The sequence below is a fragment of the Ceratotherium simum genome, chromosome 26 (genome assembly GCF_057802395.1).
Source record: "Ceratotherium simum simum isolate JZ-2026a chromosome 26, ASM5780239v1, whole genome shotgun sequence".
Taxonomy (NCBI): Eukaryota; Metazoa; Chordata; class Mammalia; order Perissodactyla; family Rhinocerotidae; genus Ceratotherium; species Ceratotherium simum.
In genome coordinates, this window is record NC_141925.1 from 24,406,998 (window position 1) to 24,427,746 (window position 20,749).

The following is a 20,749-nucleotide window of genomic DNA, read 5'->3' on the forward strand; positions in this document are numbered from 1 at the left end:
GTGAAGTGCGTGGTGTTGCGATGCTGGTGGCCAGGGGTTCGGATCCCGGGTGCGCACCGAGGCACCACTTCTCCATCCATCCTGAGGCCGAGTCCCACATACAGCAACTAGAAGGATGTGCAGCTATGACATACAACTATCTACTGGGGCTTTGGGGGGAAAAATAAATAAATAAAATCTTTAAAAAAAATTAAAAAAAAAAATCAATTGACCATAGACATATGGGTTTATTTCTGGACTCTAGATTCCATTCCATTGATCTATACGTCTATCTTTATGCCACATTGTCTTGATAACTATAACTTGGTAGTAAGTTTTGAAATTGGGAAGAGTGAGTCCTCCAACTTTGTTCTTCTTTTTCAAGATTGTTTTGGCTATTCTGGGACCCCTGAGTTTCCATATCAATGTTAGGATACACTTGTCAATTTCAACAAAAAAGCCACTGTGATTGGGGATTGTGTTTAATCTGTAAATCATTTAACAATAATATGTGTCCTGATCCATGATTATGGAGTGTCTTTCCATTTATTTAGATCTTCTTTAATTTCTTTAAACAATTATTTGAAGTTTTCAAAGTATATGTTTTATACTTTGTTAAATTTTTTCTTAAGTATTTTTTTCTTTTTGATGCTATTATAAATTGAATTGTTTTCTTAATTTCCTTTTTGGATTGTTCACTGTAAGTGACCATATTATAATTGATTTTTGCATATTGACCTTGTACCCTGTAACTTTGTTGAACTCATAAATTAGTTCCATTTTTTTTATTATAGTAAAAAACACAAAACATGAGATCTACTCTCAGCAATTTTCAAGTGTATTGTACAGTATTGGTAACTCTAAGCACAGTCTTGTACAGCAGATATCTAGAACTTTTTCATCGTGCTTGACTGAAATTCTATACCCATTGAAAAGAAATTTCCCATTTTCTCCTCCCCCCCAGCCCTTGGCTACCTCCATTCTAATCTCTATTTCTCTGAATGTGACTACTCTAGATACCTCATATTGTGGAATCATGCAATATTTGTCCTCCTGTGACTGGTTTATTTCACTTAGCATAATGTCCTCAAGGTTCACCCGTGTTGCAGTGTATGACAGAATTTCCTTCTTTTTATGGCAGAATAATATTCTACTGTGTGTATATACCACATATTCTTTATCCATTCATCCATCCATGGACATTCATGTTGTTTCCATATCTTGGCTACTATGAATAATGCTGCAATGGACATGGGTGTGCAAATATCTCTTTGAGATCCTGATTTCAATTCTTTGGGATATATACCCAGAAAGTGGGATTACCAGATCATATGATAGTTCTATTTTTAACTTTTTGAGGAACTTCCATACTGTTTTCATAGTGGCTGCACCATTTTACATTCCCACCAACAGTGCACAAGTGTTCTAATTTCTCCACACCTTCACCAACAGTTGTCATTTTCTGTTTGTTTGTTTTATAATGACCATCCTAATAGGTATGTGGTGATGCCTCATTGTGGTTTTGATTTGCATCTCCCTGATGATTAATGATGTAGTTCTAATATTTTAATGGATATGTTAGAATTTTCTACATACAAGATAATATCATCCGCAAATAGAGATAGTTCTACTTCTTCCTTTACCATCTGGATGCCTTTTATTTCATTTTCTTCCCTAATGTTCCTGGCTAAAATCTCCAGTACAACGTCAAATAAAAGTGACAAGAGTGGACATCCTTGTCTTGTTCCTGATCTTTCAGGAACTTTCACCATTAAGTATGATGTGAGCTGTGGGTTTTTCTTAGACGCCGTTTATCAGGTAGAGGAAGTTCCCTTCTATTTCTAGTTTTTTTTAATTTTTTATTTTATTTATTTATTTTTTTGTGAGGAAGATCAGCCTTGAGCTAACATCTATGCCAATCCTCCTCTTTTTGCTGATGAAGACTGGCCCTGGGCTAGCATCTGTGCCCATCTTCCTCCACTTTATATGGGACGCCGCCACAGCATGGCCTGACAAGCGGCGCATCCGTGCGCGCCCGGGATCCGAACCCGGGCTACCAGCAGCAGAGCTCGCGCACTTAACCGCTACGCCATGGGGCCAGCCCCCTCTATTTCTAGTTTGTTGCACATTTTTATCATGAAAGGGTGTAAGATTTTGTTAAAGGCTTGTTATGCATATATTAAGATGATTATGTTTTTTTTCCTTTATTCTAATAATATGGTGTATTACATTAATTTATTTTCAGATGTTAAGCCAACCTTGCATTCCCGAGATAAATCTCACTTGGTCATGGTCTATTATCCTTTTTTTTTTTTTTTTTAAAGATTTTATTTATTTATTTTTTCCCCCCAAAGCCCCAGTAGATAGTTGTGTGTCATAGTTGCACATCCTTCTAGTTGCTGTATGTGGGACGCGGCCTCAGCATGGCCGGAGAAGCAGCGCGTCGGTGCGAGCCCGGGATCCGAACCCGGGTCGCCAGCAGTGGAGCACGCTCACTTAACCACCAAGCCACGGGGCCGGCCCCTATTATCCTTTTTATAGTTGCTTGATTCTGTTTGCTAGTATTTGTTGGGGTTTTTGCCTCTAAATTCATAAGAGATATTGATTTATAGTTTTTGTGTGTGTGTGATATCTTTGTCTAGTTTTGGTATCAGGGTAATACTGGCCTCACAGAAAGAGCTGGCAAGTGTTGCCTCCTCTTCTATTTCTTGGAAGACTTTATGAAGAAATGGTATTAATTCTTCTTTAAATGTTTGGTCAAATTCACCAGTTGAGCCATCTGGGCCTGGGCTTTTCTTTGTGGAAAGTTTTTTGATTACTAATTCAATTTCTTGACTTATTATAGGTCTACTCAGATTTTCTATTTCTTCTTGAAATTTGGTAGATTTTGTCTTTCTAGGACTTTGTCCATTCTAATTTATTGGCATATAATTATTCATAGTATTCTTTCATAATTCTTTTTATTTCTGTAAGGTTGGTAGTAATGTCACCAAGGTGTCTAAGAAGAAATTGGCATTAACTAAATGGAAGCTGAAATAAATCCCTTGAACCTAAAATAACTTTTTGGGGGTCAGGTACTATATTTTAAATCTCTTTCATTTTGCTTACAAGAAAAACTGTCTGTAAAAATAGAATCCAGAGATTAACTAATCAGATTTAGCAAAAACTTTACATGTGGCCTGTCCAGAATAGGCAAATCCATAGAGACCAAAATTGGGTTGGTGGTTGCCAGGGACATGGGTGTAGGGAGGGGATGGGGAGTGACTGCTAATGAGTATACAGTTTTTCTTGGGGTGATGAAAATGTTCTGGAATTAGATAGTGGTGATTGATGCACAACTTTGTGAATATACTAAAGACCAAACCCAAAGTGACTGTACACTTTAAAAAGGTAAACTTTGTATAATATGTATTATATTTCAATAAAACTCATTTTTTAAAAAAAGATTATATGTGGCCTTACTCTGTTCCTAAATTTAAGGAATTAAATGTTATATTTTCCTACCATCAATGAAAAGTGATAAGGGCTCTCTTCCTGTTAACTTATTTTATTACCCTTGTAAAATATAAACTTTTTTTGACAAGAATTGTGAAATACATTTTAATAATTATGAGAAATTATTAATCATGGCTAGTGTAGGAGTTTAATGAAACTTCGTTAATTTTACTTGTTAATCATTTCAGATGAACCTCGTTTACAATGAAATTTATGAGATTTCCCACTCAAAATTTCTCTTTTGTTCCTTCAAACTGTAAAAAGCTTGTTCAGCTTTTAGTTTTTGAGATAGCCAACACAAATTTCCATCTTCCTTTTACAGAAGTTGGAAAAACAAGCTTAAATTAAAACAACAAAAATTGTACTTACAGCAGTTTCTAGACTTAAACATATCTTGGATCTTTGTTAATATCTCACAACTACTACATTGCAATATTTTGTATTGGCCTTGCCAACTTTCCTAAAACTGGTTTTCTCTTGAAGCTTCTATTTCAAAGACTCAACGGAGAAGACAGAGTATGTTCCCCAAGTCTGGCCTCGACCCTCTGATGCCATGACCTGACTGTGGCGCTAACATCAGGTAACCACCCCTCAGGCTCAGGGCCGTGACTGGAGAAGTAAGAGAACGGGAGGCCTTGGCATCTATCTGGGTCTAATTGGTCTTCACAAAACACCCAGATGGTGCTCCTGTTCCTTGGCATCTGAAGCATCTCTTTTACTGTTCAGCCACAGAATAAAGAATGATTTTTTAATGTTTTCATAATTAAGAATTTTAATCTCAAAAGTAATACATGCACATTGTTTATCAAATCCTGAAAGATACACAAAGGAAAAGTTAATAATTTCACACTAACCCTCCATTCCCATTGCCCTGAGATAACCAATGTCAACAACTCGGATATTCCTGCACACCTGGTAAAGAATATCCTAAATTTGGGTACTTTCCAGAGAGCCAAAGAAATGTCCTGGGCAACATAAGCACTAAAAGGAGATGAGCCTTAAAAAGAGAATAAAAAGGAACAGCCAGTGGACTGCGAATGGGCCAGAGAAATCTTTTTCGGGGTGACGGAAATGTTCTAAAACCAGATTATGGTAATTGTTGCATAACTCCATAAATTTACTAAAAGTCATTGAACTGTGCACATAAAATGGGTGAATGTAAGTTACACCTCAAAAAAATTGTTTAAAAGAAAAAAAAAAACAGCCAGGGAGATAGGAGGAAAACCAGGTGCTAGGGTCACTGCATGGATATGAGAAGAGGACTCTGCTCTGTCGAAGCCACATAGACACCCGTGACAGGCAGAATAATGCCCCCTCAAGGAGGTCCACACCTGATGCCTGGAATCTGTGAATATTTACCTTACATAGATAAAAGGTCTTTGCAGATGTAATCAAGTTTACAGACCTTAAAATAGGGAGATTATCCTGGATTATTCAGGTGAGCCCAGTCTAATCACATAGGCCTTTAAGCGCAGAGAACTTTCTCCAGCTGGAAGCAAGAGAGATGTGGCAGAAGTCTGATTCAACGCACTATTGCTAGCTCTGGGAAGTAGGTGCTGTGTGTAAGCACAGGAGTGAGGCCCCTGGGAGCCGAGAATGGCCCCCAGCTGGCAGCAGCAAAGAAATGGGGCCTCAGTCTTACCTACAACCACAAGGAACTAGATTCCACCAACAACCTGAATAAGCGGATTCTTTGCAGAGCCTCGGTGTCAGAGTGCAGCCAGCTGATACCGCTTCAGCCTGGTGACTCCCAGAGCAGAGAAACCAGCTGAGCCAACCTGCGCTTCTGAACTACAGAACTGTGAGACAATGAATTTGTATCATTTTAAGTCTCTAAATTTGTGGTAACTTGTTAGGGTAGCAATAGAAAATTAATACAATACCTATACTATACATCTGATGTCAGACGCAACTTCAAACCTTTTAATGACTTTTATTGCCTAAAACCAAATAGAGTCTAAACTCCTTAATGTAGCACGCATGGCCCTCCATGACCCGACTCCTGACTCACTCATTATCGAGAGGATGCTTACCCACCTGCACGCACCCTGCTACATTTCACCTCCCTTCCTCTCCTAGTAAGCCTTTCCATTCTTTTGGACTAAGTCAGGCATCACCTATTCCAGGAAGATTCTCCTGTCTGTGTTCTATAGCACCCTCTGGATTGTTCCATCATTATAATACAATATTGTAATAATAATAGTGTACAATCACACTTACAACGCATTACAATGAGCCATTTACGTGCCTGTGTTCCCTGCTTAGGCTGTAACTTCCGTCAGGGCAGGATCAAATCCTATTCATCTTTGCTTCCCTAGTGCCCTGTACACAGTGGGTGCTCGATTATTTACACGTCCCATTTGGAAGAAAAAGTTTTGGTAACTAATAAAGAAGCTCATTAATCTACAAAGGGGTTCTATCCTGAAGGGCCACTCACATGTGCATTCATTCATAAAGAGGTAAGTAAAGCTATTCACATGTGCCTTCATTTGTAAGGAAGGAAGTAAAGCTGTTCACGTGTGCATTCATTTGTAAGGAAGGAAGGAAGGAAGAATTCCCTGGGTATATTTCCCTGAAACAGCACTGTGTGTTAGTCCTCAAGCTCTAAACTCCCCTTATTGGGCCGGCCCCATGGCTTGGTGGTTGGGTGAGCACGCTCCGCTGCTGGCGACCCGGGTTCGGATCCCGGGCTCGCACCGACGCACAGCTTCTCCAGCCATGCTGAGGCCACGTCCCACATGCAGCAACTAGAAGGATGTGCAGCTATGACACACAACTATCTACTGGGGCTTTGGGGGGAAAAATAAATAAATAAAATCTTTAAACTCCCCTTATTCACCTTGCAGATACTGTTTTACAGAACACTACTGTTGACATCTGTGGCAGAAGGAATCCTCCTTCCTCATATCTCAGTGTCCATGGGACTCTTCACAGCTACCTATGTCCACACTTGCCACCCGGTTACTCATTTGGATGTTGTCTATGTGGGAAGGGCCTTGAAGTGTGAAACTAGCAGAGTCAGGTGACTGCAGCTTCCACACAGCACCTTCAGCAAGCTTAGCCTGTAAGTTTTCCTAACTAATATCAAGCTAACAGGCATCGGAGGCATTTGCCAATCACTTTTCCTCTTCTCTTAATCATTAATGTCAATGACACATTTTTGCAGGTTGCATAATTAGATCTTTGTTCTTCAGAATGGCTTTCTATTGGGGAGAAAAATCATCCCATATATGCATGACCATTCACCATTTTCTTATGACTTACATTATTTATTGCTACTATCACACTTTCTAAATAGTACTTTTTTTAAATATTTATTTATTTTTTTATTTTTCCCCCCCAAAGCCAGTAGATAGTCGTATGTCATAGCTGTACATCCTTCTAGTTGCTGTATGTGGGACGCGCCCTCAGCATGGCCGGAGAAGCGGTGCGTGGGTGCGCGCCCGGGATCTGGCCCGGGCCGCCAGCAGCAGAGCGCGCGCACTTAAGCGCTAAGCCACGTGGCCGGCCGACTAAATAGTACTTTTAACACCAATGAGGCATGGCAGGGTTAACAATGTTTGTAAAACACCTCACAACCAAGCACAAACCCAGGAAACACACCAAAGATGAGGGATAATGCTATGGTGAGGAATGCTCAAATGATCACACACAACCACTGATTCCATCTGTTGGTTCTAGCAGTGTTGGCGCTTGCTTTTTCTCGGGTACAGCTTGGCTTTTCCTATGAAAGTTTATAAATTGAATAGTAGAGAAAATTTTGTGTTTTGACTTGAAATTAAAATTATGTTATAATATTATAACACATATTTAGAGGCAAATATTCAAAATGTTCACCATTAGCTTCCATAGATTGTTGAGAATGATAAACCCTGAACTGATAAGTATTTAGTTATCAGTTTCACTGATAACACAGATACACTTCACTGATATCCTCCTTTCCATTCACTATGTTGGGCCCCATCAAATCTAGCACGTAACCTAACAGGGGCTGCATGTATCGGTAAACGAGTTCCATGTTTGTGTCTGTGGCATTGCTGAGCTCTTGGTAACATTTTCCATCTCCTTAAAATCCACTTACAGTGATCAAACATCAGGTACAATCCTGACATGCTGATGTTCTACTTTTTCACCCATACTATAACTGGTTCAATCACATGACATCACTAACACCAACCCAAGATCTCATCAGGAAACAGTACAAATTATCACACTTCATCTATATTTGTAAATGTCTTCATCAACATTCAAATGTGTGAATGTTTTCCCGCAACACTCTGAAGCTAACATGATAAAACAATCTCTTTTAGTAGAAAATTCAATCTTCTTATCCTAGCCCTCAGGGCTTCTTTGTAATCTGCCCCTCATATTCCTCTCCACACAACACTTCACTTCAGGCAAATTCATTATCTCTTGCTTTTAGTGTTTCTTATTACTCCCTTTTACTTATCCAAACCCAGCCCATACCCCTAAAGTCCCAATTTCTCCATGAAGCTATTCTTTCCTCTTCTGAACTTCTAAATAATTTATTAGGAATCCGACAATTTAGTCATAAACAAATTGGATGTCTGTATCTTATACTTCAAGAAAGTGCTTACTTTAAAAAATTGAAATGCTTCAGATTCAAGATGGTAGGTTAAACACATGCATTCAGCTCTGTTCCTGCAAGAGCCATAATAAAATGGTAGTAAGAAGATTTTTGTAATGCCACAAACCCACAAGAACAATGAGAATGGGAGAGAAGACCATAGGAGCAAAATTTTTAAAGCCAGGTAATAGAGGGGCACGTGATAACTGATTTACTGGAACTGAGAAAGCAGTCTTGAGGTGGTAGTGGAAAAAATGAGAAGTCAACAGATTTTCTTTGCAGAAGCCACAAAAGACACAGAAGCTGGCACCTTTGGGCAGGAGATTGGAAGAGCCTTCTGTAGGGAATTTGGCCAAGCCAAGAAGAAGACAGCAACATCAGGAGCTTCCCTGATGGCCAGCCTGGTCACCCTACAGAGAGGGCCACAGGATAAGCCTTCCCACATGTGCAGAGTTTTCAATCAGCTTTGTAATAGTCCCACACTTAACTATGAGCAGACACCCAAGATTCACCAGACATTTGAGGAAAGAATCCAATACATAAAAGACAGGGGCCAAATGGATGAATGGATAAACAAAATGTGGTACGCACAAAACAATGGAATGTTATTCTGCCAAAAAGGAAAGAAATTCTGGCACATCCTACAACATGGAAGAACCTTGAGGACATTACGCTAAGTGAAATAAGCCAGTCACAAAAAGACAAATACAGTATGATTTCACTTCTGTGAGTTAATTAGAGTAGTCAAATTCATAGAAACAGAAAGTAGAATGGTGGTTGCCAGGAACCGGGGACGAGGGAATGGAGAGTTCTTGTTTAAGGTATACAGAGTTTCAGTTTGAGAAGATGAAAAGAGTTCTGGAGATGAGTTGCTCAGCAATGTGATGTACTTAACGCTACTGAACTGTACAATTAGAAATGGTTAAGTTGGTACATTTCATGTTATATGTAGTCTATTCTTATAAAGTCCCATACAGACAGAACTAAACTGGATTGCTTAGAGATTTACACATGGGAGGAAAAACTATAAAGAAAGGCAAGAAGATGGTCATCACAACAGTCACATTGGTCATTACACCTCCAGGGTAGGGACCAGATTGGGATTGGGATTGGGCTTCTGGGGATGCTGGCAATCTTTTGTTTCTTGACCTAGGTGATAGTTTTTTTTTTAAATACACGTTGAAACAATAAAAGAAAAAAAATACTCAGGGAATGAATTTCCAGACTGATGGGGCCCAACACAGTGAATGGAAACAGATCCAGACCAAGATTTTTAGAACACTGGGGCCAGAGAAGTTCCCCACATGCTTCCAGAGAGAAAACAGTTTTCTAACAGTCATGAATCAGAATGGATTCCTCAATGCTGACAATGGGAGCCAGAAGACAGAGCTGTGCATTCAAAATACTGAGGACAAATGATTTCCAATCTTGAATTCTCTGCCTAAGCTATTAAGTGTGAAAGTAAAATAAAATAAAGATATTTTTGGACATACAAAGTCTCAAAAATGTACCCTTACTTGTGTAGGTACTAGAGAATGTACTCACCAAAACAAGGGTTAAAGCAAGAAAGGAGGAGACATGGAATCCAGGAAACTGGGGATCTAACTCAAGAAAGACATGAGGAAGTCCCTGTAGATGGTGAAGGGAGTTCTCAAAGAGACAGCTCTACAGCAGGACTAGAGAATCACCGCTCTAGATGGAAGCAGGTCAGAAGGCTGCAGAGATGTCTTTTTTTTATTCTTTTTTTGACGAAGATTGGCCCTGTGCTAACATCTGCTGCCAGTCTTCCTCTTTTTCTTTTTTTCTCCCCAAAGACCCAGTACATAGTTGTGTATCATAGTCGTAGAGTTGTAGCTCCTCTATATGGGACACTGCCTCATCATGGCTTGATGAACAGTGAGTAGGTCTGCATCCAGGATCCAAACCTGGGAACCCCTGGTCGCTGAAGCAGAATGGTTGAACCCAACCACTACCCCATGGGGCTGGCCCCTACAGAGATGTCTTTAAGGAAATAAAACCAATAGAAATCTAATGTGTTTGAATGTAATGAGATATTTACACCTCAAGGCGGAATTTAGGATTGAATTAGTGTTATACATACAGAACAAACAAAACAATAAAAACAGGACACAATTATTCTCAGTGGCAGGGGAGGGAGAAACAAAAAGTGCAAGAAAAGAAAAGTAGTCATAGTAACTATATGGTTCAGTTGTGGGTAGCATTTACATATTGTTATAATGGTGTAAACTTTGAATAACTATGTAACCAAAACTGTGTGTGATACAGTAACACAGGGGGAATGAAGACAGGAAGTGTCTGAGAGATGAAAGAGTTAAAGCCTCAACTTCCAAAATGATAATAGAAAATGCCTAAAACCAAAAAATGGAGAAGTAGCAATATGGGCGTGCTATTTAGATACATGGAGAATACAAAAGAATGAGCTAATGGGGTTGAGTATAGTGCCTCTGGGGAACAGGAAATGAGCAATGGGGGAACCCTGGTATTTCATAATAAGCCTCATAGAATTCACAAACATGTACACATGTAACTTTGGAAAATAAATAAATAAACCTAATTGAGATGAAAGAGAATTTTCCCACTTTCTGTATGTCTGCCTTTTTATAAGAAGTATTTATTTATTTATTTATTTTTTAAAGATGGTCTTTTTATTTTTTTTTTAAATTTTAGGGAGTTTACTTTATTTTATTTTTTGTGCGTGTGAGAGGAAGACCAGCCCTGAGCTAACATCTGATGCCAATCCTCCTTTTTTTTGCTGAGGAAGAATGGCTCTGGGCTAACATCCACGCCCATCTTCCTCTACTTTATATGGGACGCCGCCACAGCATGGCTTGCCAAGCAGTGCGTCGGTGTGCACCCAGGATCCAAACCTGTGAACCCCAGGCCGCCTCAGCGCAGCGCGCGCGCACTTAACCGCTTGCGCCACCGGGCCAGCCCCAAGAAGTATATATTTATTTTTTATGCAAAGAAGTTTTAATTGATCAGAAGAAGAAATTGGCTGAAAATAAATATTTCTGGTCACTGGTTTGGAAACCTTCCAGCCAGGGAGGTATACTTCACCTTTATAAATAACTATTTGTGAAGCTGAGGCAGTTTTAAAATACAGCCATAAATTCTTTTTTTTTAATAGTTTAAAGCAGTAACCAATAGCTTACAATTATGTCGGTTGGCTGAGCAGTTTTTCTGAGCCATAAATTCTTTGACACCCCTCCCATCAAGAGGTGGGGTCTATGGCCCCTCGCCTTAATCTGGGCTGGCTGTGACTGCTTCAATAAACAGAGTGTGGTGGAAGTGATGCTCTGTGACTTCCAAGGATGGGTCATTAAAGGCCACGCGGTTTTCACCTTGCTCACTGGAACACTCGTTCCTGGAGTCTAGAACATCCAAGTAAGAAGTCCAACTACCCTGCCAAAACCATGCTGGTGAGGACACCTGTTGGCACTATGGTTGACAGTCCCATCTGAGCCTGTCCTTCAGCCATCCCAGCCCAGGTGACAGTTATTTGAGTGAAGAAGTCATCTTGGAAGTGAACGCCCCAGTCCCAGCTATTCCAACCCTGGCCATTAGAGTCACCCCGAGCTGTTCAGGTCATCTGAGCTGAGGCTCGGACATCATGGAACAGAGTATAGCTTTTCCTGATATGGCTTTTCCAAATTCCTGACCCACAGAATCAATGAGCATTAAATAAAATAATTTTATGTCACTAAATATTGCGATGATTTGTTACACAGTAATAGATAAATGAAACAAAAACTAAGGGAAAAAGCAGTATGTAATTATGTATTAATGTACTCAGTGTGAACAAGACAATGCCTATGACTATTACAATGCTAAATTAATCATTGGATGCTAAACTGATGCATAAATTAATCATTGGATGCTCAATTAATGAACGATTATCTCACTGCATGTACTAAATATTTTTCTCTTTATGTTCCCATAGTAAACTAATATGTATAATTTTAATTATCATTTCAAGAACATCCAACCAAAAAAAAAAAAAAAAAAACCCAGTCACTCCTTCATCCCTTTTAGTTCCTGGCAAAGAAGCAAGGGGAGGGGCCGGCCCGTGGCTTAGCGGTTAAGTGCGTGCGCTCCACTGCTGGTGGCCCGGGTCCGGATCCCGGGCGCGCACCGACGCACCGCTTCTCTGGCCATGCTGAGGCTGCGTCCCACATACAGCAACTAGAAGGATGTGCAACTATGACATACAACTATCTACTGGGGCTTTGAGGGAAAAATAAACAAATTAAAAAATTAAAAAAAAAAAAGAGGCAAGGGGAGGTGCACTTAAAGGAACTAAAGTGGCTGCACAGGAAATTCTATGATAGAGGCTGGCAGAAGAGCTGCCTACTCAGGGATAAACACAGAAGATGATATAAACCTATAAAAATGGTGTCAGGATGCCTGTAACTCGGAATGGACTGAGATTGTGAAACACGCCATCGACAACAAAAAGGGCTTTTATAGCTATATTTGGAGCAAGAAGAAGAAGGAAGAAATGGGCCCATTGCTTAGGGTAGATGGTGTAATATTAACAAATGACCAAGAGAAAGCAGAATCTCTCAACTTTCATTTCGTTTGTCTTCTATAAAGAGAATGATGCTCAAGATTAAAATGGTTTCAGGTTGTAGCTCAGAGAAAATCGAAGCCCCAAAGAAGTGAAGAATGATAAGAGAACACTAACTCAACTGAAATGTTCAAGACCCCAGATTTGGATGCAGTCCATCCCTCAAGACGCTGAAAGAAACTGGAGACATGGCTTTGGAACTATTGTAGACAAACTGAGAAATTTTAGAAAAAAGGAAAAGTACTGGGGATAGGTAAATACCATTCTGACTGGCAAGAAATTTTTTAAAGTAATTTATAAAACTATTCACCAATGGCTTTGGTATTAGTCACGTGGACAAGGTTCTAGATTCTATATTCTTCAGATGATGTGTGAGCACCAAGTAGTGGGAGCAGTGAGAACTACTCATGGTAAATAAGCCTCATTTCCCTTTTTCATAGGGTTACAACACTGTTAGATGGGGGAACCTGTAGGACTTGAATTGCTTTCTGCCTTGATTTCAAGGAATAAAAACAGTCTTTTAGACATCCCGGCAGACCATATAAAGAAACCTGAGCACAAGTACAGGAATTTGGTGGGTCTACAGTAGTTTGGACATGAATATTAATTGAATGTTGATTTTGGTGATGTCAGCAAAAGTAGCAGACAAAAGGACATTTGAAAATTCACTCCTACATATAAGCAAGGAAAAACCCTGAAAAAATAGTCACAGTCAACTTCTTCAAAACTGTGTAAAGTAACCAAAGGTTTGCAGCAACTTGGGGAATCTTATACAAGAAAAATGGCTGAATCTTGGTAAGAACAGTAAGTTTTGTGACATTTTAACTCGCCCTAGTCCTGTCCCCTACTCTCCAGCTCTGTTGCAACCTTGAAAATAGCCCACATTCCCAGTGCAACCTGGCAGCCACTGGAGCTGGAGCTCTTTCCAAGTTTTATTCCCAAAGAATTGTCATTATTGGCACTCTCTTGTGGTTCCTCCGAAGATCCCACTTATAAGGCTGTCTGTATTTGACTTCACTTGGAGTTTCCCCATTGTGAAAAGCCTTCTCCCTAGGGGTCATTTGTCAAAAACATTTACAGGCAAATGTTTACCTTTGCAGCTGCTTGAGGTAATGGACAGCTATTAGGGCAAACAATTGACTAATCAAAAAGCTTCAAAGGAAAGCTGAGGGAGATCAAAACTCAGAGATGACAATGTGAGGAGCTCTGCATACCACACCCCCAAAAAACAAGGAAAGCTGGTGAAAATTATTAAAAAAACAAAAAAAAAACCCTTAACGTCTCTGGAAATTGTCCTGATGGCATATCGCCAATGAAGAAACATTTATTCAAGAAAATCTACTAAAACTTGGTAAGAATAGGGAAAGTCTGCGGCATTTGAGCCACAATCAATTCCCTCCCTGACTCCTTCCCACCCTCCCTCCCCCAGGCTTAGCTTGAGGGAAACTCCACTCTGGGTAGGGTGTGGCCAAGAAGACAGAGCTCACTCTCCCCTCAGCTTCCAATCAAGCCTTACCATATCTCACCAGGAGGGGCAGGGTGCCAGGATTTCTCATCCCCTCCAACTTCCAGATGAAGAGGCTAAATTTCTAGAGAATGTGGCAGATAGGTAGGGAATTCCTTTCCCCCACCCAGCCCCAACTCATAGGATGGAGACTCTGTCCCAGGTGTGATGGTCCAAGAATACTGGGGCTCCCCAATTGCCCTCATCCCAGCTTGCTCATAGAGCAGAGATCCCATGCTGGGAAAGGCAAGCCAAGAAGACCAGAGGCTACTCCCCCACCCAGTGCCCAGAGTAGTGGCTCAGAGACTTTGCCCATGGGAGAGGCAGTCCATAAGAAAAGAGACTCAAGGCTCTCTCCAAAGGAACTGACTTTATTTGAAATACAGTATGGGAAAGATCAAGTCTAAGGGCACTCTCAAAAAGAAAGCAATAGCTCCTCTTAATTAAGAACCACAAGGCTAAACCCTAGGACACTTAATTCACCAGAGAGAACTAGGGAAAGACAGCTAAGAAGAACCCTCCTGAGGTCAGAACAAACCTCAAAGCCCAGCCTCAAAACCTACTTCTGCCCGAATGTAATTGGATCAGAGTACTGAGCAATATATGCCCCAGGGCATTGTCAAAAACAATAGAGCAATCAGTCAGTAATTAGTGGAGCCTACACACATTTGGTGTGTAATACCAATGAAGCAGACAGCTTAAGAGAGAAATCAGGGAAAGAAACAATGACAGCCTGCTACAACCACTGTCATCCCAAGGTGACTGTGCGCATGCCCAAGGCTGTGCCCTCCAAGGAGCAACACCAAAGTTTTGTGCTGAGGGGAACACAAAACAAATAAATAAACAAGTAAACAACAACAAAAACAACCCCCAGGGAGGGAGAAGGGGAATCGGTATCCAGAGTTGCTACAATATATTACCTAAAATGTCTAGTTTTCAACAAAAATTATGAGACATGCAAAGAAAGAGAAAAGTGTGGCCCATACACGGGCAAAAAAGCAGACAACAGAAATTGCCTGTGAGAGGGACCAGATGTCATATTTAACAGAATTCAATATAGCCATTATAAATATGTTCAAAGAACTAAAGGAAGTCATGCTTAAAGAAATAAAGGAAGGTATGATGACAATATCTCATCGAATAGAGAATATCAATAAAGAGGTAGAAATTACATTTTTAAAAAAGAACCAAATAGAAATTTTGAACTTGAAAAGTAACCAAAAAGAAAAAAATTCATTATCAGGACTTAACATAGAATTGATCCGGCAGAAGAAAGAATCAGCAAATGTGAAGATAGATAGAGATTATGGAATCCAAAGAACAGAGAGAAAATGGAATGAAGAAAAATGAACAGACTCTCAGAGACATGTGGAGATCTCACATCTTTAAGAACACCAAAGCGTGTGTAATAAGAGTACCAGAGGAGAGGAGAGAGCGAAAGGAACAGAAAAAACAGTTGAAGAAAACTTGGCTAAAGACTTCTCAAATTTGCTGAAAAATGTCACTCTATACATTCAAGAAGGTCAACGAACTCCAAGTAGGATAAGTGCAAAGAAATCCACACCCAGACACATCACACTAAAAGTACTGAAAGACAAAGAGAACATCTTGGAAGCAGCAAGAGAAAAAAGATTCATCACATGCAAAGGGTCTACAATAAGATTAATAGCTGACTTCTCGTCCAAAACAATGGAGGCCAGAAGGCAGTGGGATGGCATATTCAAAGTATAGTTGAATCTCATTGTTCATGGTAATTATATTCTATAAAGTCACTGCAAATACTGAATGAGCAAATACTGAACCATTGCCCCTAAGGGAAAATACAGGGTTAAGTTCCTACCATCCTCTAGTCACAATATTTTTGTCAACCAATCAATATATAACCCTGTTTTATGTGTGTTTCTGTTTAAAGACACCTTATTTAATATATATTATTGATTCATTAACATTGAACTCATGGCCAACAGCACTATAACTCATGCCTGAATGAAACTTATCCAGCACACACATTTTCTCCATAATGCACACCATGGCTTCCTTGCACATTAGAATACTAGACAGCATTCCAGCACTATGCTTGGGAGCCATTTTAAACAGCAAAACACCAACAAAAAGCACAAAAATGCAAAATCATGACACTAAATAGACCATGACAAGGACATTTGTTTATAGTATAAGAGCTGAAACAAGAAGGCAGAGCATCATCTTGTTTAACCTCAGCTTGGAACACGTACATCTGGTGGCCTAAATTTTTTGCTGCTCTGCACATGTCTGAAAGTGACCATGAAAGCACCATGAGTATTGATTTTGGGGATATAAATAAAATTTAGTGAGAAGCAAATTTGCAAATACAGAATCTGAATAATGAGGATGAACTATACTCAAAAAAATTGTCAATTAAGCAATCTTATATCCAGCAAAACCAACTTTCAAAAATGAAGGCAAAATAAAGACACTCTCAGATAAAAAAAAATGAGAGAATTTGTTGCCAGCAGACTTGCCTTACACGAAATACTAAGAAATGTGTCAAGCTGAATGCAAGTAAACCCAGACGGAGACTCAAATCCACATGAAAAAACAAAGAGTACCAGTAAAGGTAATTATGTCATTATGTCAGTATGAATGCATATTTTTCTTTACTTCTCTTAAATGATTTTAAAAGCAATTGTATAAAATAATATGTATATAATTGTATTGTTGGGCCTATAACATATAAGAATGTAATATATTTGAGAACAACAACACAAAGAAAGTGTGTGGAATCAAAGTTGTATTGGTGTAAGAAAGTGAAATGAGGTGGTAACTTGAATCCACAGAAACAAACTAAGAGAACCAGAAATGATGAAATAAATATAAGAAACTCTATAAACTTGCTCTCCTTTATTTTCTCAGCTTCTTTAACAGACATAAAATTATATAAAGTTATACTTATAACAATGTATCGTTGGGTTAGTAACATGTAATATCATGTATAACAATAATAGCACAAAAAAGGGGAAGAGGGAATACGGCTATATAGGAGTAGCATTCTATGTCTCAATGGAATTTAGTATAAATTTGAAGTAGATTCTGATAAGTTAAAATGTATATGGTAAGCCCTAGAGCTACCATTAAGAAAATAACTCAAAAATATAGTAAAAAAAAATAAAATATTACACATGAAAATATTTATCTAATGCAAAAGAAAGCAGTAAAGGAGGAAGAAAGAAAAAAGACATATATGAAAACAAAAATTTAATTGGCAGATTAAAATTCAACTATATTAATAATATTATACGTGAATGGATTAAACAACCCAATCAAAAAGCAGAGATTGTCAGACTGGATCTACAGGAGACACACTTTAGATTGGAAGATACAAATGAGGTTGAAAGTAACAAGATGGAAAACAGATATATTATGCAAAAAGCAATCCTAAGAAAGTTGAAGTGGCTATACTAACATCGGACAAAAAAGACTTTAAAATAAAAAAGGTTACTACAGATAAAGAGGGACATTTTATAATAAAAAAGTTAACCCATCAGAAAGATATAACAATTATAATCATATATGCACCAACAACAGAGCCTCAAAATATATGAAACAGGGGGGCCACCATGGTGGTATAGTGCTTAAGGTCGCGTGCTCTGCTTTGAGGGCCCAGGGTTTGCAGGTTCGGATCCTGGGTGTGGACCTACACACTGCTTATCAAACCATGCTGTGACAGGCGTCCCATATATAAAAGTAGAGGAAGATGGGCATGGATGTTAGCCCAGAGCCAATCTTCCTCAGCAAAAAGAGAAGGATTGGCAACAAATGTTAGCTCAGGGCTAATCTTTCTCACCAAAAAAAAAATATATATATATATATATATATATACTTTAAATAGTGAATTTTATGAGATATGAATTTACCTCAATAAAAAAGTTGGTTTCAAGTAATGAAATATTAATATACACAAGAATATAGATTAATCTCAAAAGTATCATACTAAGTCTAAGAAGTCAAACACAAATGCTACGTGCTGTATGATTCCATTTATATGAAATCCTAGAAAAAGCAAAACTAGAGTTACAGAAAGTAGATCAATCGCTGCCTGGAAAAGAGAGTCACTGGAAAGGGACTTTTTAGTTTGAAGAAGTTATCCTATATCCTGACTGAGGTGATTGCACACAATTACCAAAATTAGTCAAGCTGTGTATGTACTTAAAATAGGTGGGGTTTATTGAATGTAATTAATATCTTATTTTAAAAACAATAAAAGTTTGATGTCCACTTAGGGAGGTGTCTCTGATGATAAGAGACGCCTAATGCCTGTATATCCTTTGCAATTTTAAGACCTGGATGCCCAAAAATCTCCAAAACTTGACTACACCTACCAACTTTGTGAAGTAGACAGAAACAGATTTATTATCCCCAATTTGCATTTGATAAAACTAAAGTTTAGGAAAGTTATGCCACCCACCCAGTTCATATATAAAAACATTTACGTCTCAACATCCCTCTGAAGTAAGTATTATATCCTCTTTTGCAAATGAGAAAACTGAGGAGGAAGTTAAACTGATAAGCGGTGCCAGAATTCAAACTCAGGCAGTCTGATTCCAGAACCTGTATTTTTGTTTTGCTTTGTTTTTTCAAATTAAAAGGAAAGCAAGATGACACAGTCCACGCAATACATGTTTGCAGGCTGAATATGGCCTTGGGACACCCACTTACAGCCTCTGCTTTGAAGTCAGATAGGCAAGGGTTTGAGCCCCAAGCCTGACACTTATCACGTGTGGTCTCGAGCAAGTCACCCACCCTTTCCACCCCAGCTTCCCCACGTGTGAAAAGAGGGTGGCATCTATTTCACAAGGCTAGTGTGAAAATCAAATAAGATCATGTACCCAAAAAAATCTAGCCCTTGGAGTCACTCAGTTTAGCTACTGCCTCCCTGGCACAAAAGTACTCAATAAATGGATGTTGAAACAATATAATCCAGGCTTCCGCAGTTGACAGGAATAGACCTCATCTCTCCACAGTCCTGGGAAGTGAATTCCCAGAAGCAGAAAGAGAAGGGACCTTCCAGCCCCCACTCTATCGTCTCACAAATTAATCTATAATGACAAATGGTGATAAGGTCCATGAAAGAAAAGAACACCATGAGGGAGGCATATCAACAGTATACATTTTAGATTGGGGTTTCAGGGAAAGACTCTGTGTGGAAGTGAATAAAATATTAGGCCAATTCAAGAGAAGCAATACTCCTACTATACGCCCACTGGTCAGACTACATACAGAAAATGGTATCTATTTTGGATACTGCATTTTAACAGGAACACAGTCAACTCGGAGCTCATCCAGAAAAGCGCATCCCAGTTGATGAAGGGTGCAGAGGCTATAGCATAAATATAAATATAAAAATTCATTCATTCAACAAATATTTATTTGTTTGTTTGTTTGCTTATTTATTTATTTTGTGAGGAAGACTGGCCCTGGGCTAACATCCGTGCCCATCTTCCTCCACTTTATATGGGACGCCACCACAGCATGGCCTGACAAGCCGTGCCTTGGTGTGCGCCCAGGATCCGAACTCTGGCCGCCAGCGGTGGAGGGCGTGCACTTAACCGCCACGCCACGGGGCCGGCCCCTCAACAAATATTTATTGAGTGCAAAACACTACTTGATACTGGAGAGGGTTTAAAAGTAAAGATACCAGCATTATGGCCTTCAAGAAACTTTACAGTCTAGTAGGGAAGGCAAGATGAGTACATAAATAAATGTAATACAGATTTCACATTTGCTCCAAGACATAAGATATAGCACATGCAGCTGGAGGATACCAAGAAACATCTCATAAACGAATGGTATTTGAGCTAATCCTGGCAATGGAAAGGATTCCTTTTATTGAAAAACCCAAATAAGGGGCATCCCAAATAACAGAAATAGCATGAGCAAAGGTGCGGAAGCAGGAATGTGCGCGGTATGCAAGCCATCGAGAAATTCGGTGTGTCTAGAGCAAAACGTCCATCTGGATAAGGGACCTGAAAAGATAGATTTGAATCAAACTAAGTAGGCCCTTGGATGTTGGTAAGGAATTTGGACTTCATTTGGTAGTTAATGGGAGGAATTAAGAATTTCTAAACAGAAACATTAGAATGGACACTGCTGTTTTGCCTGTTCAACACTTTCTGGGGATAGCACTCCAATTTTCCTTAGGAAAACCATCCCTCCCCCAGCCCAGTTCACATCATGCAAGTAGAGATAACTAAATCCCAAGTCCCCCATTGATTGGTTCAGGGATTTGCACAGGCTCCAAACAGAATCAATAATGAGTGGGAGTCAAATCTGGGGCTTCAGTTACAGGGAGACAGAGAGACAGGAAGAGATGAGCTTTACTCCCTGATGGAGTTACTGGAAAAAAATCAGGCATGAATCTAGAACTGCTGCGAGCCATCTTGCCACCATGAGAGGAACCACCTGAGAATGGAACCAATTCAGAAGAAAGCAGAGCTCAGAGATGGGACCAAAGTCCTGATAACATCGTTTGAGTCCCTGGAACCAAGTGTGCCTTAACATCTACTTCTAAACTTTTCAGTAAGTAAGCCAATAAATTTCCTTTCTGGTTTAACTTGGT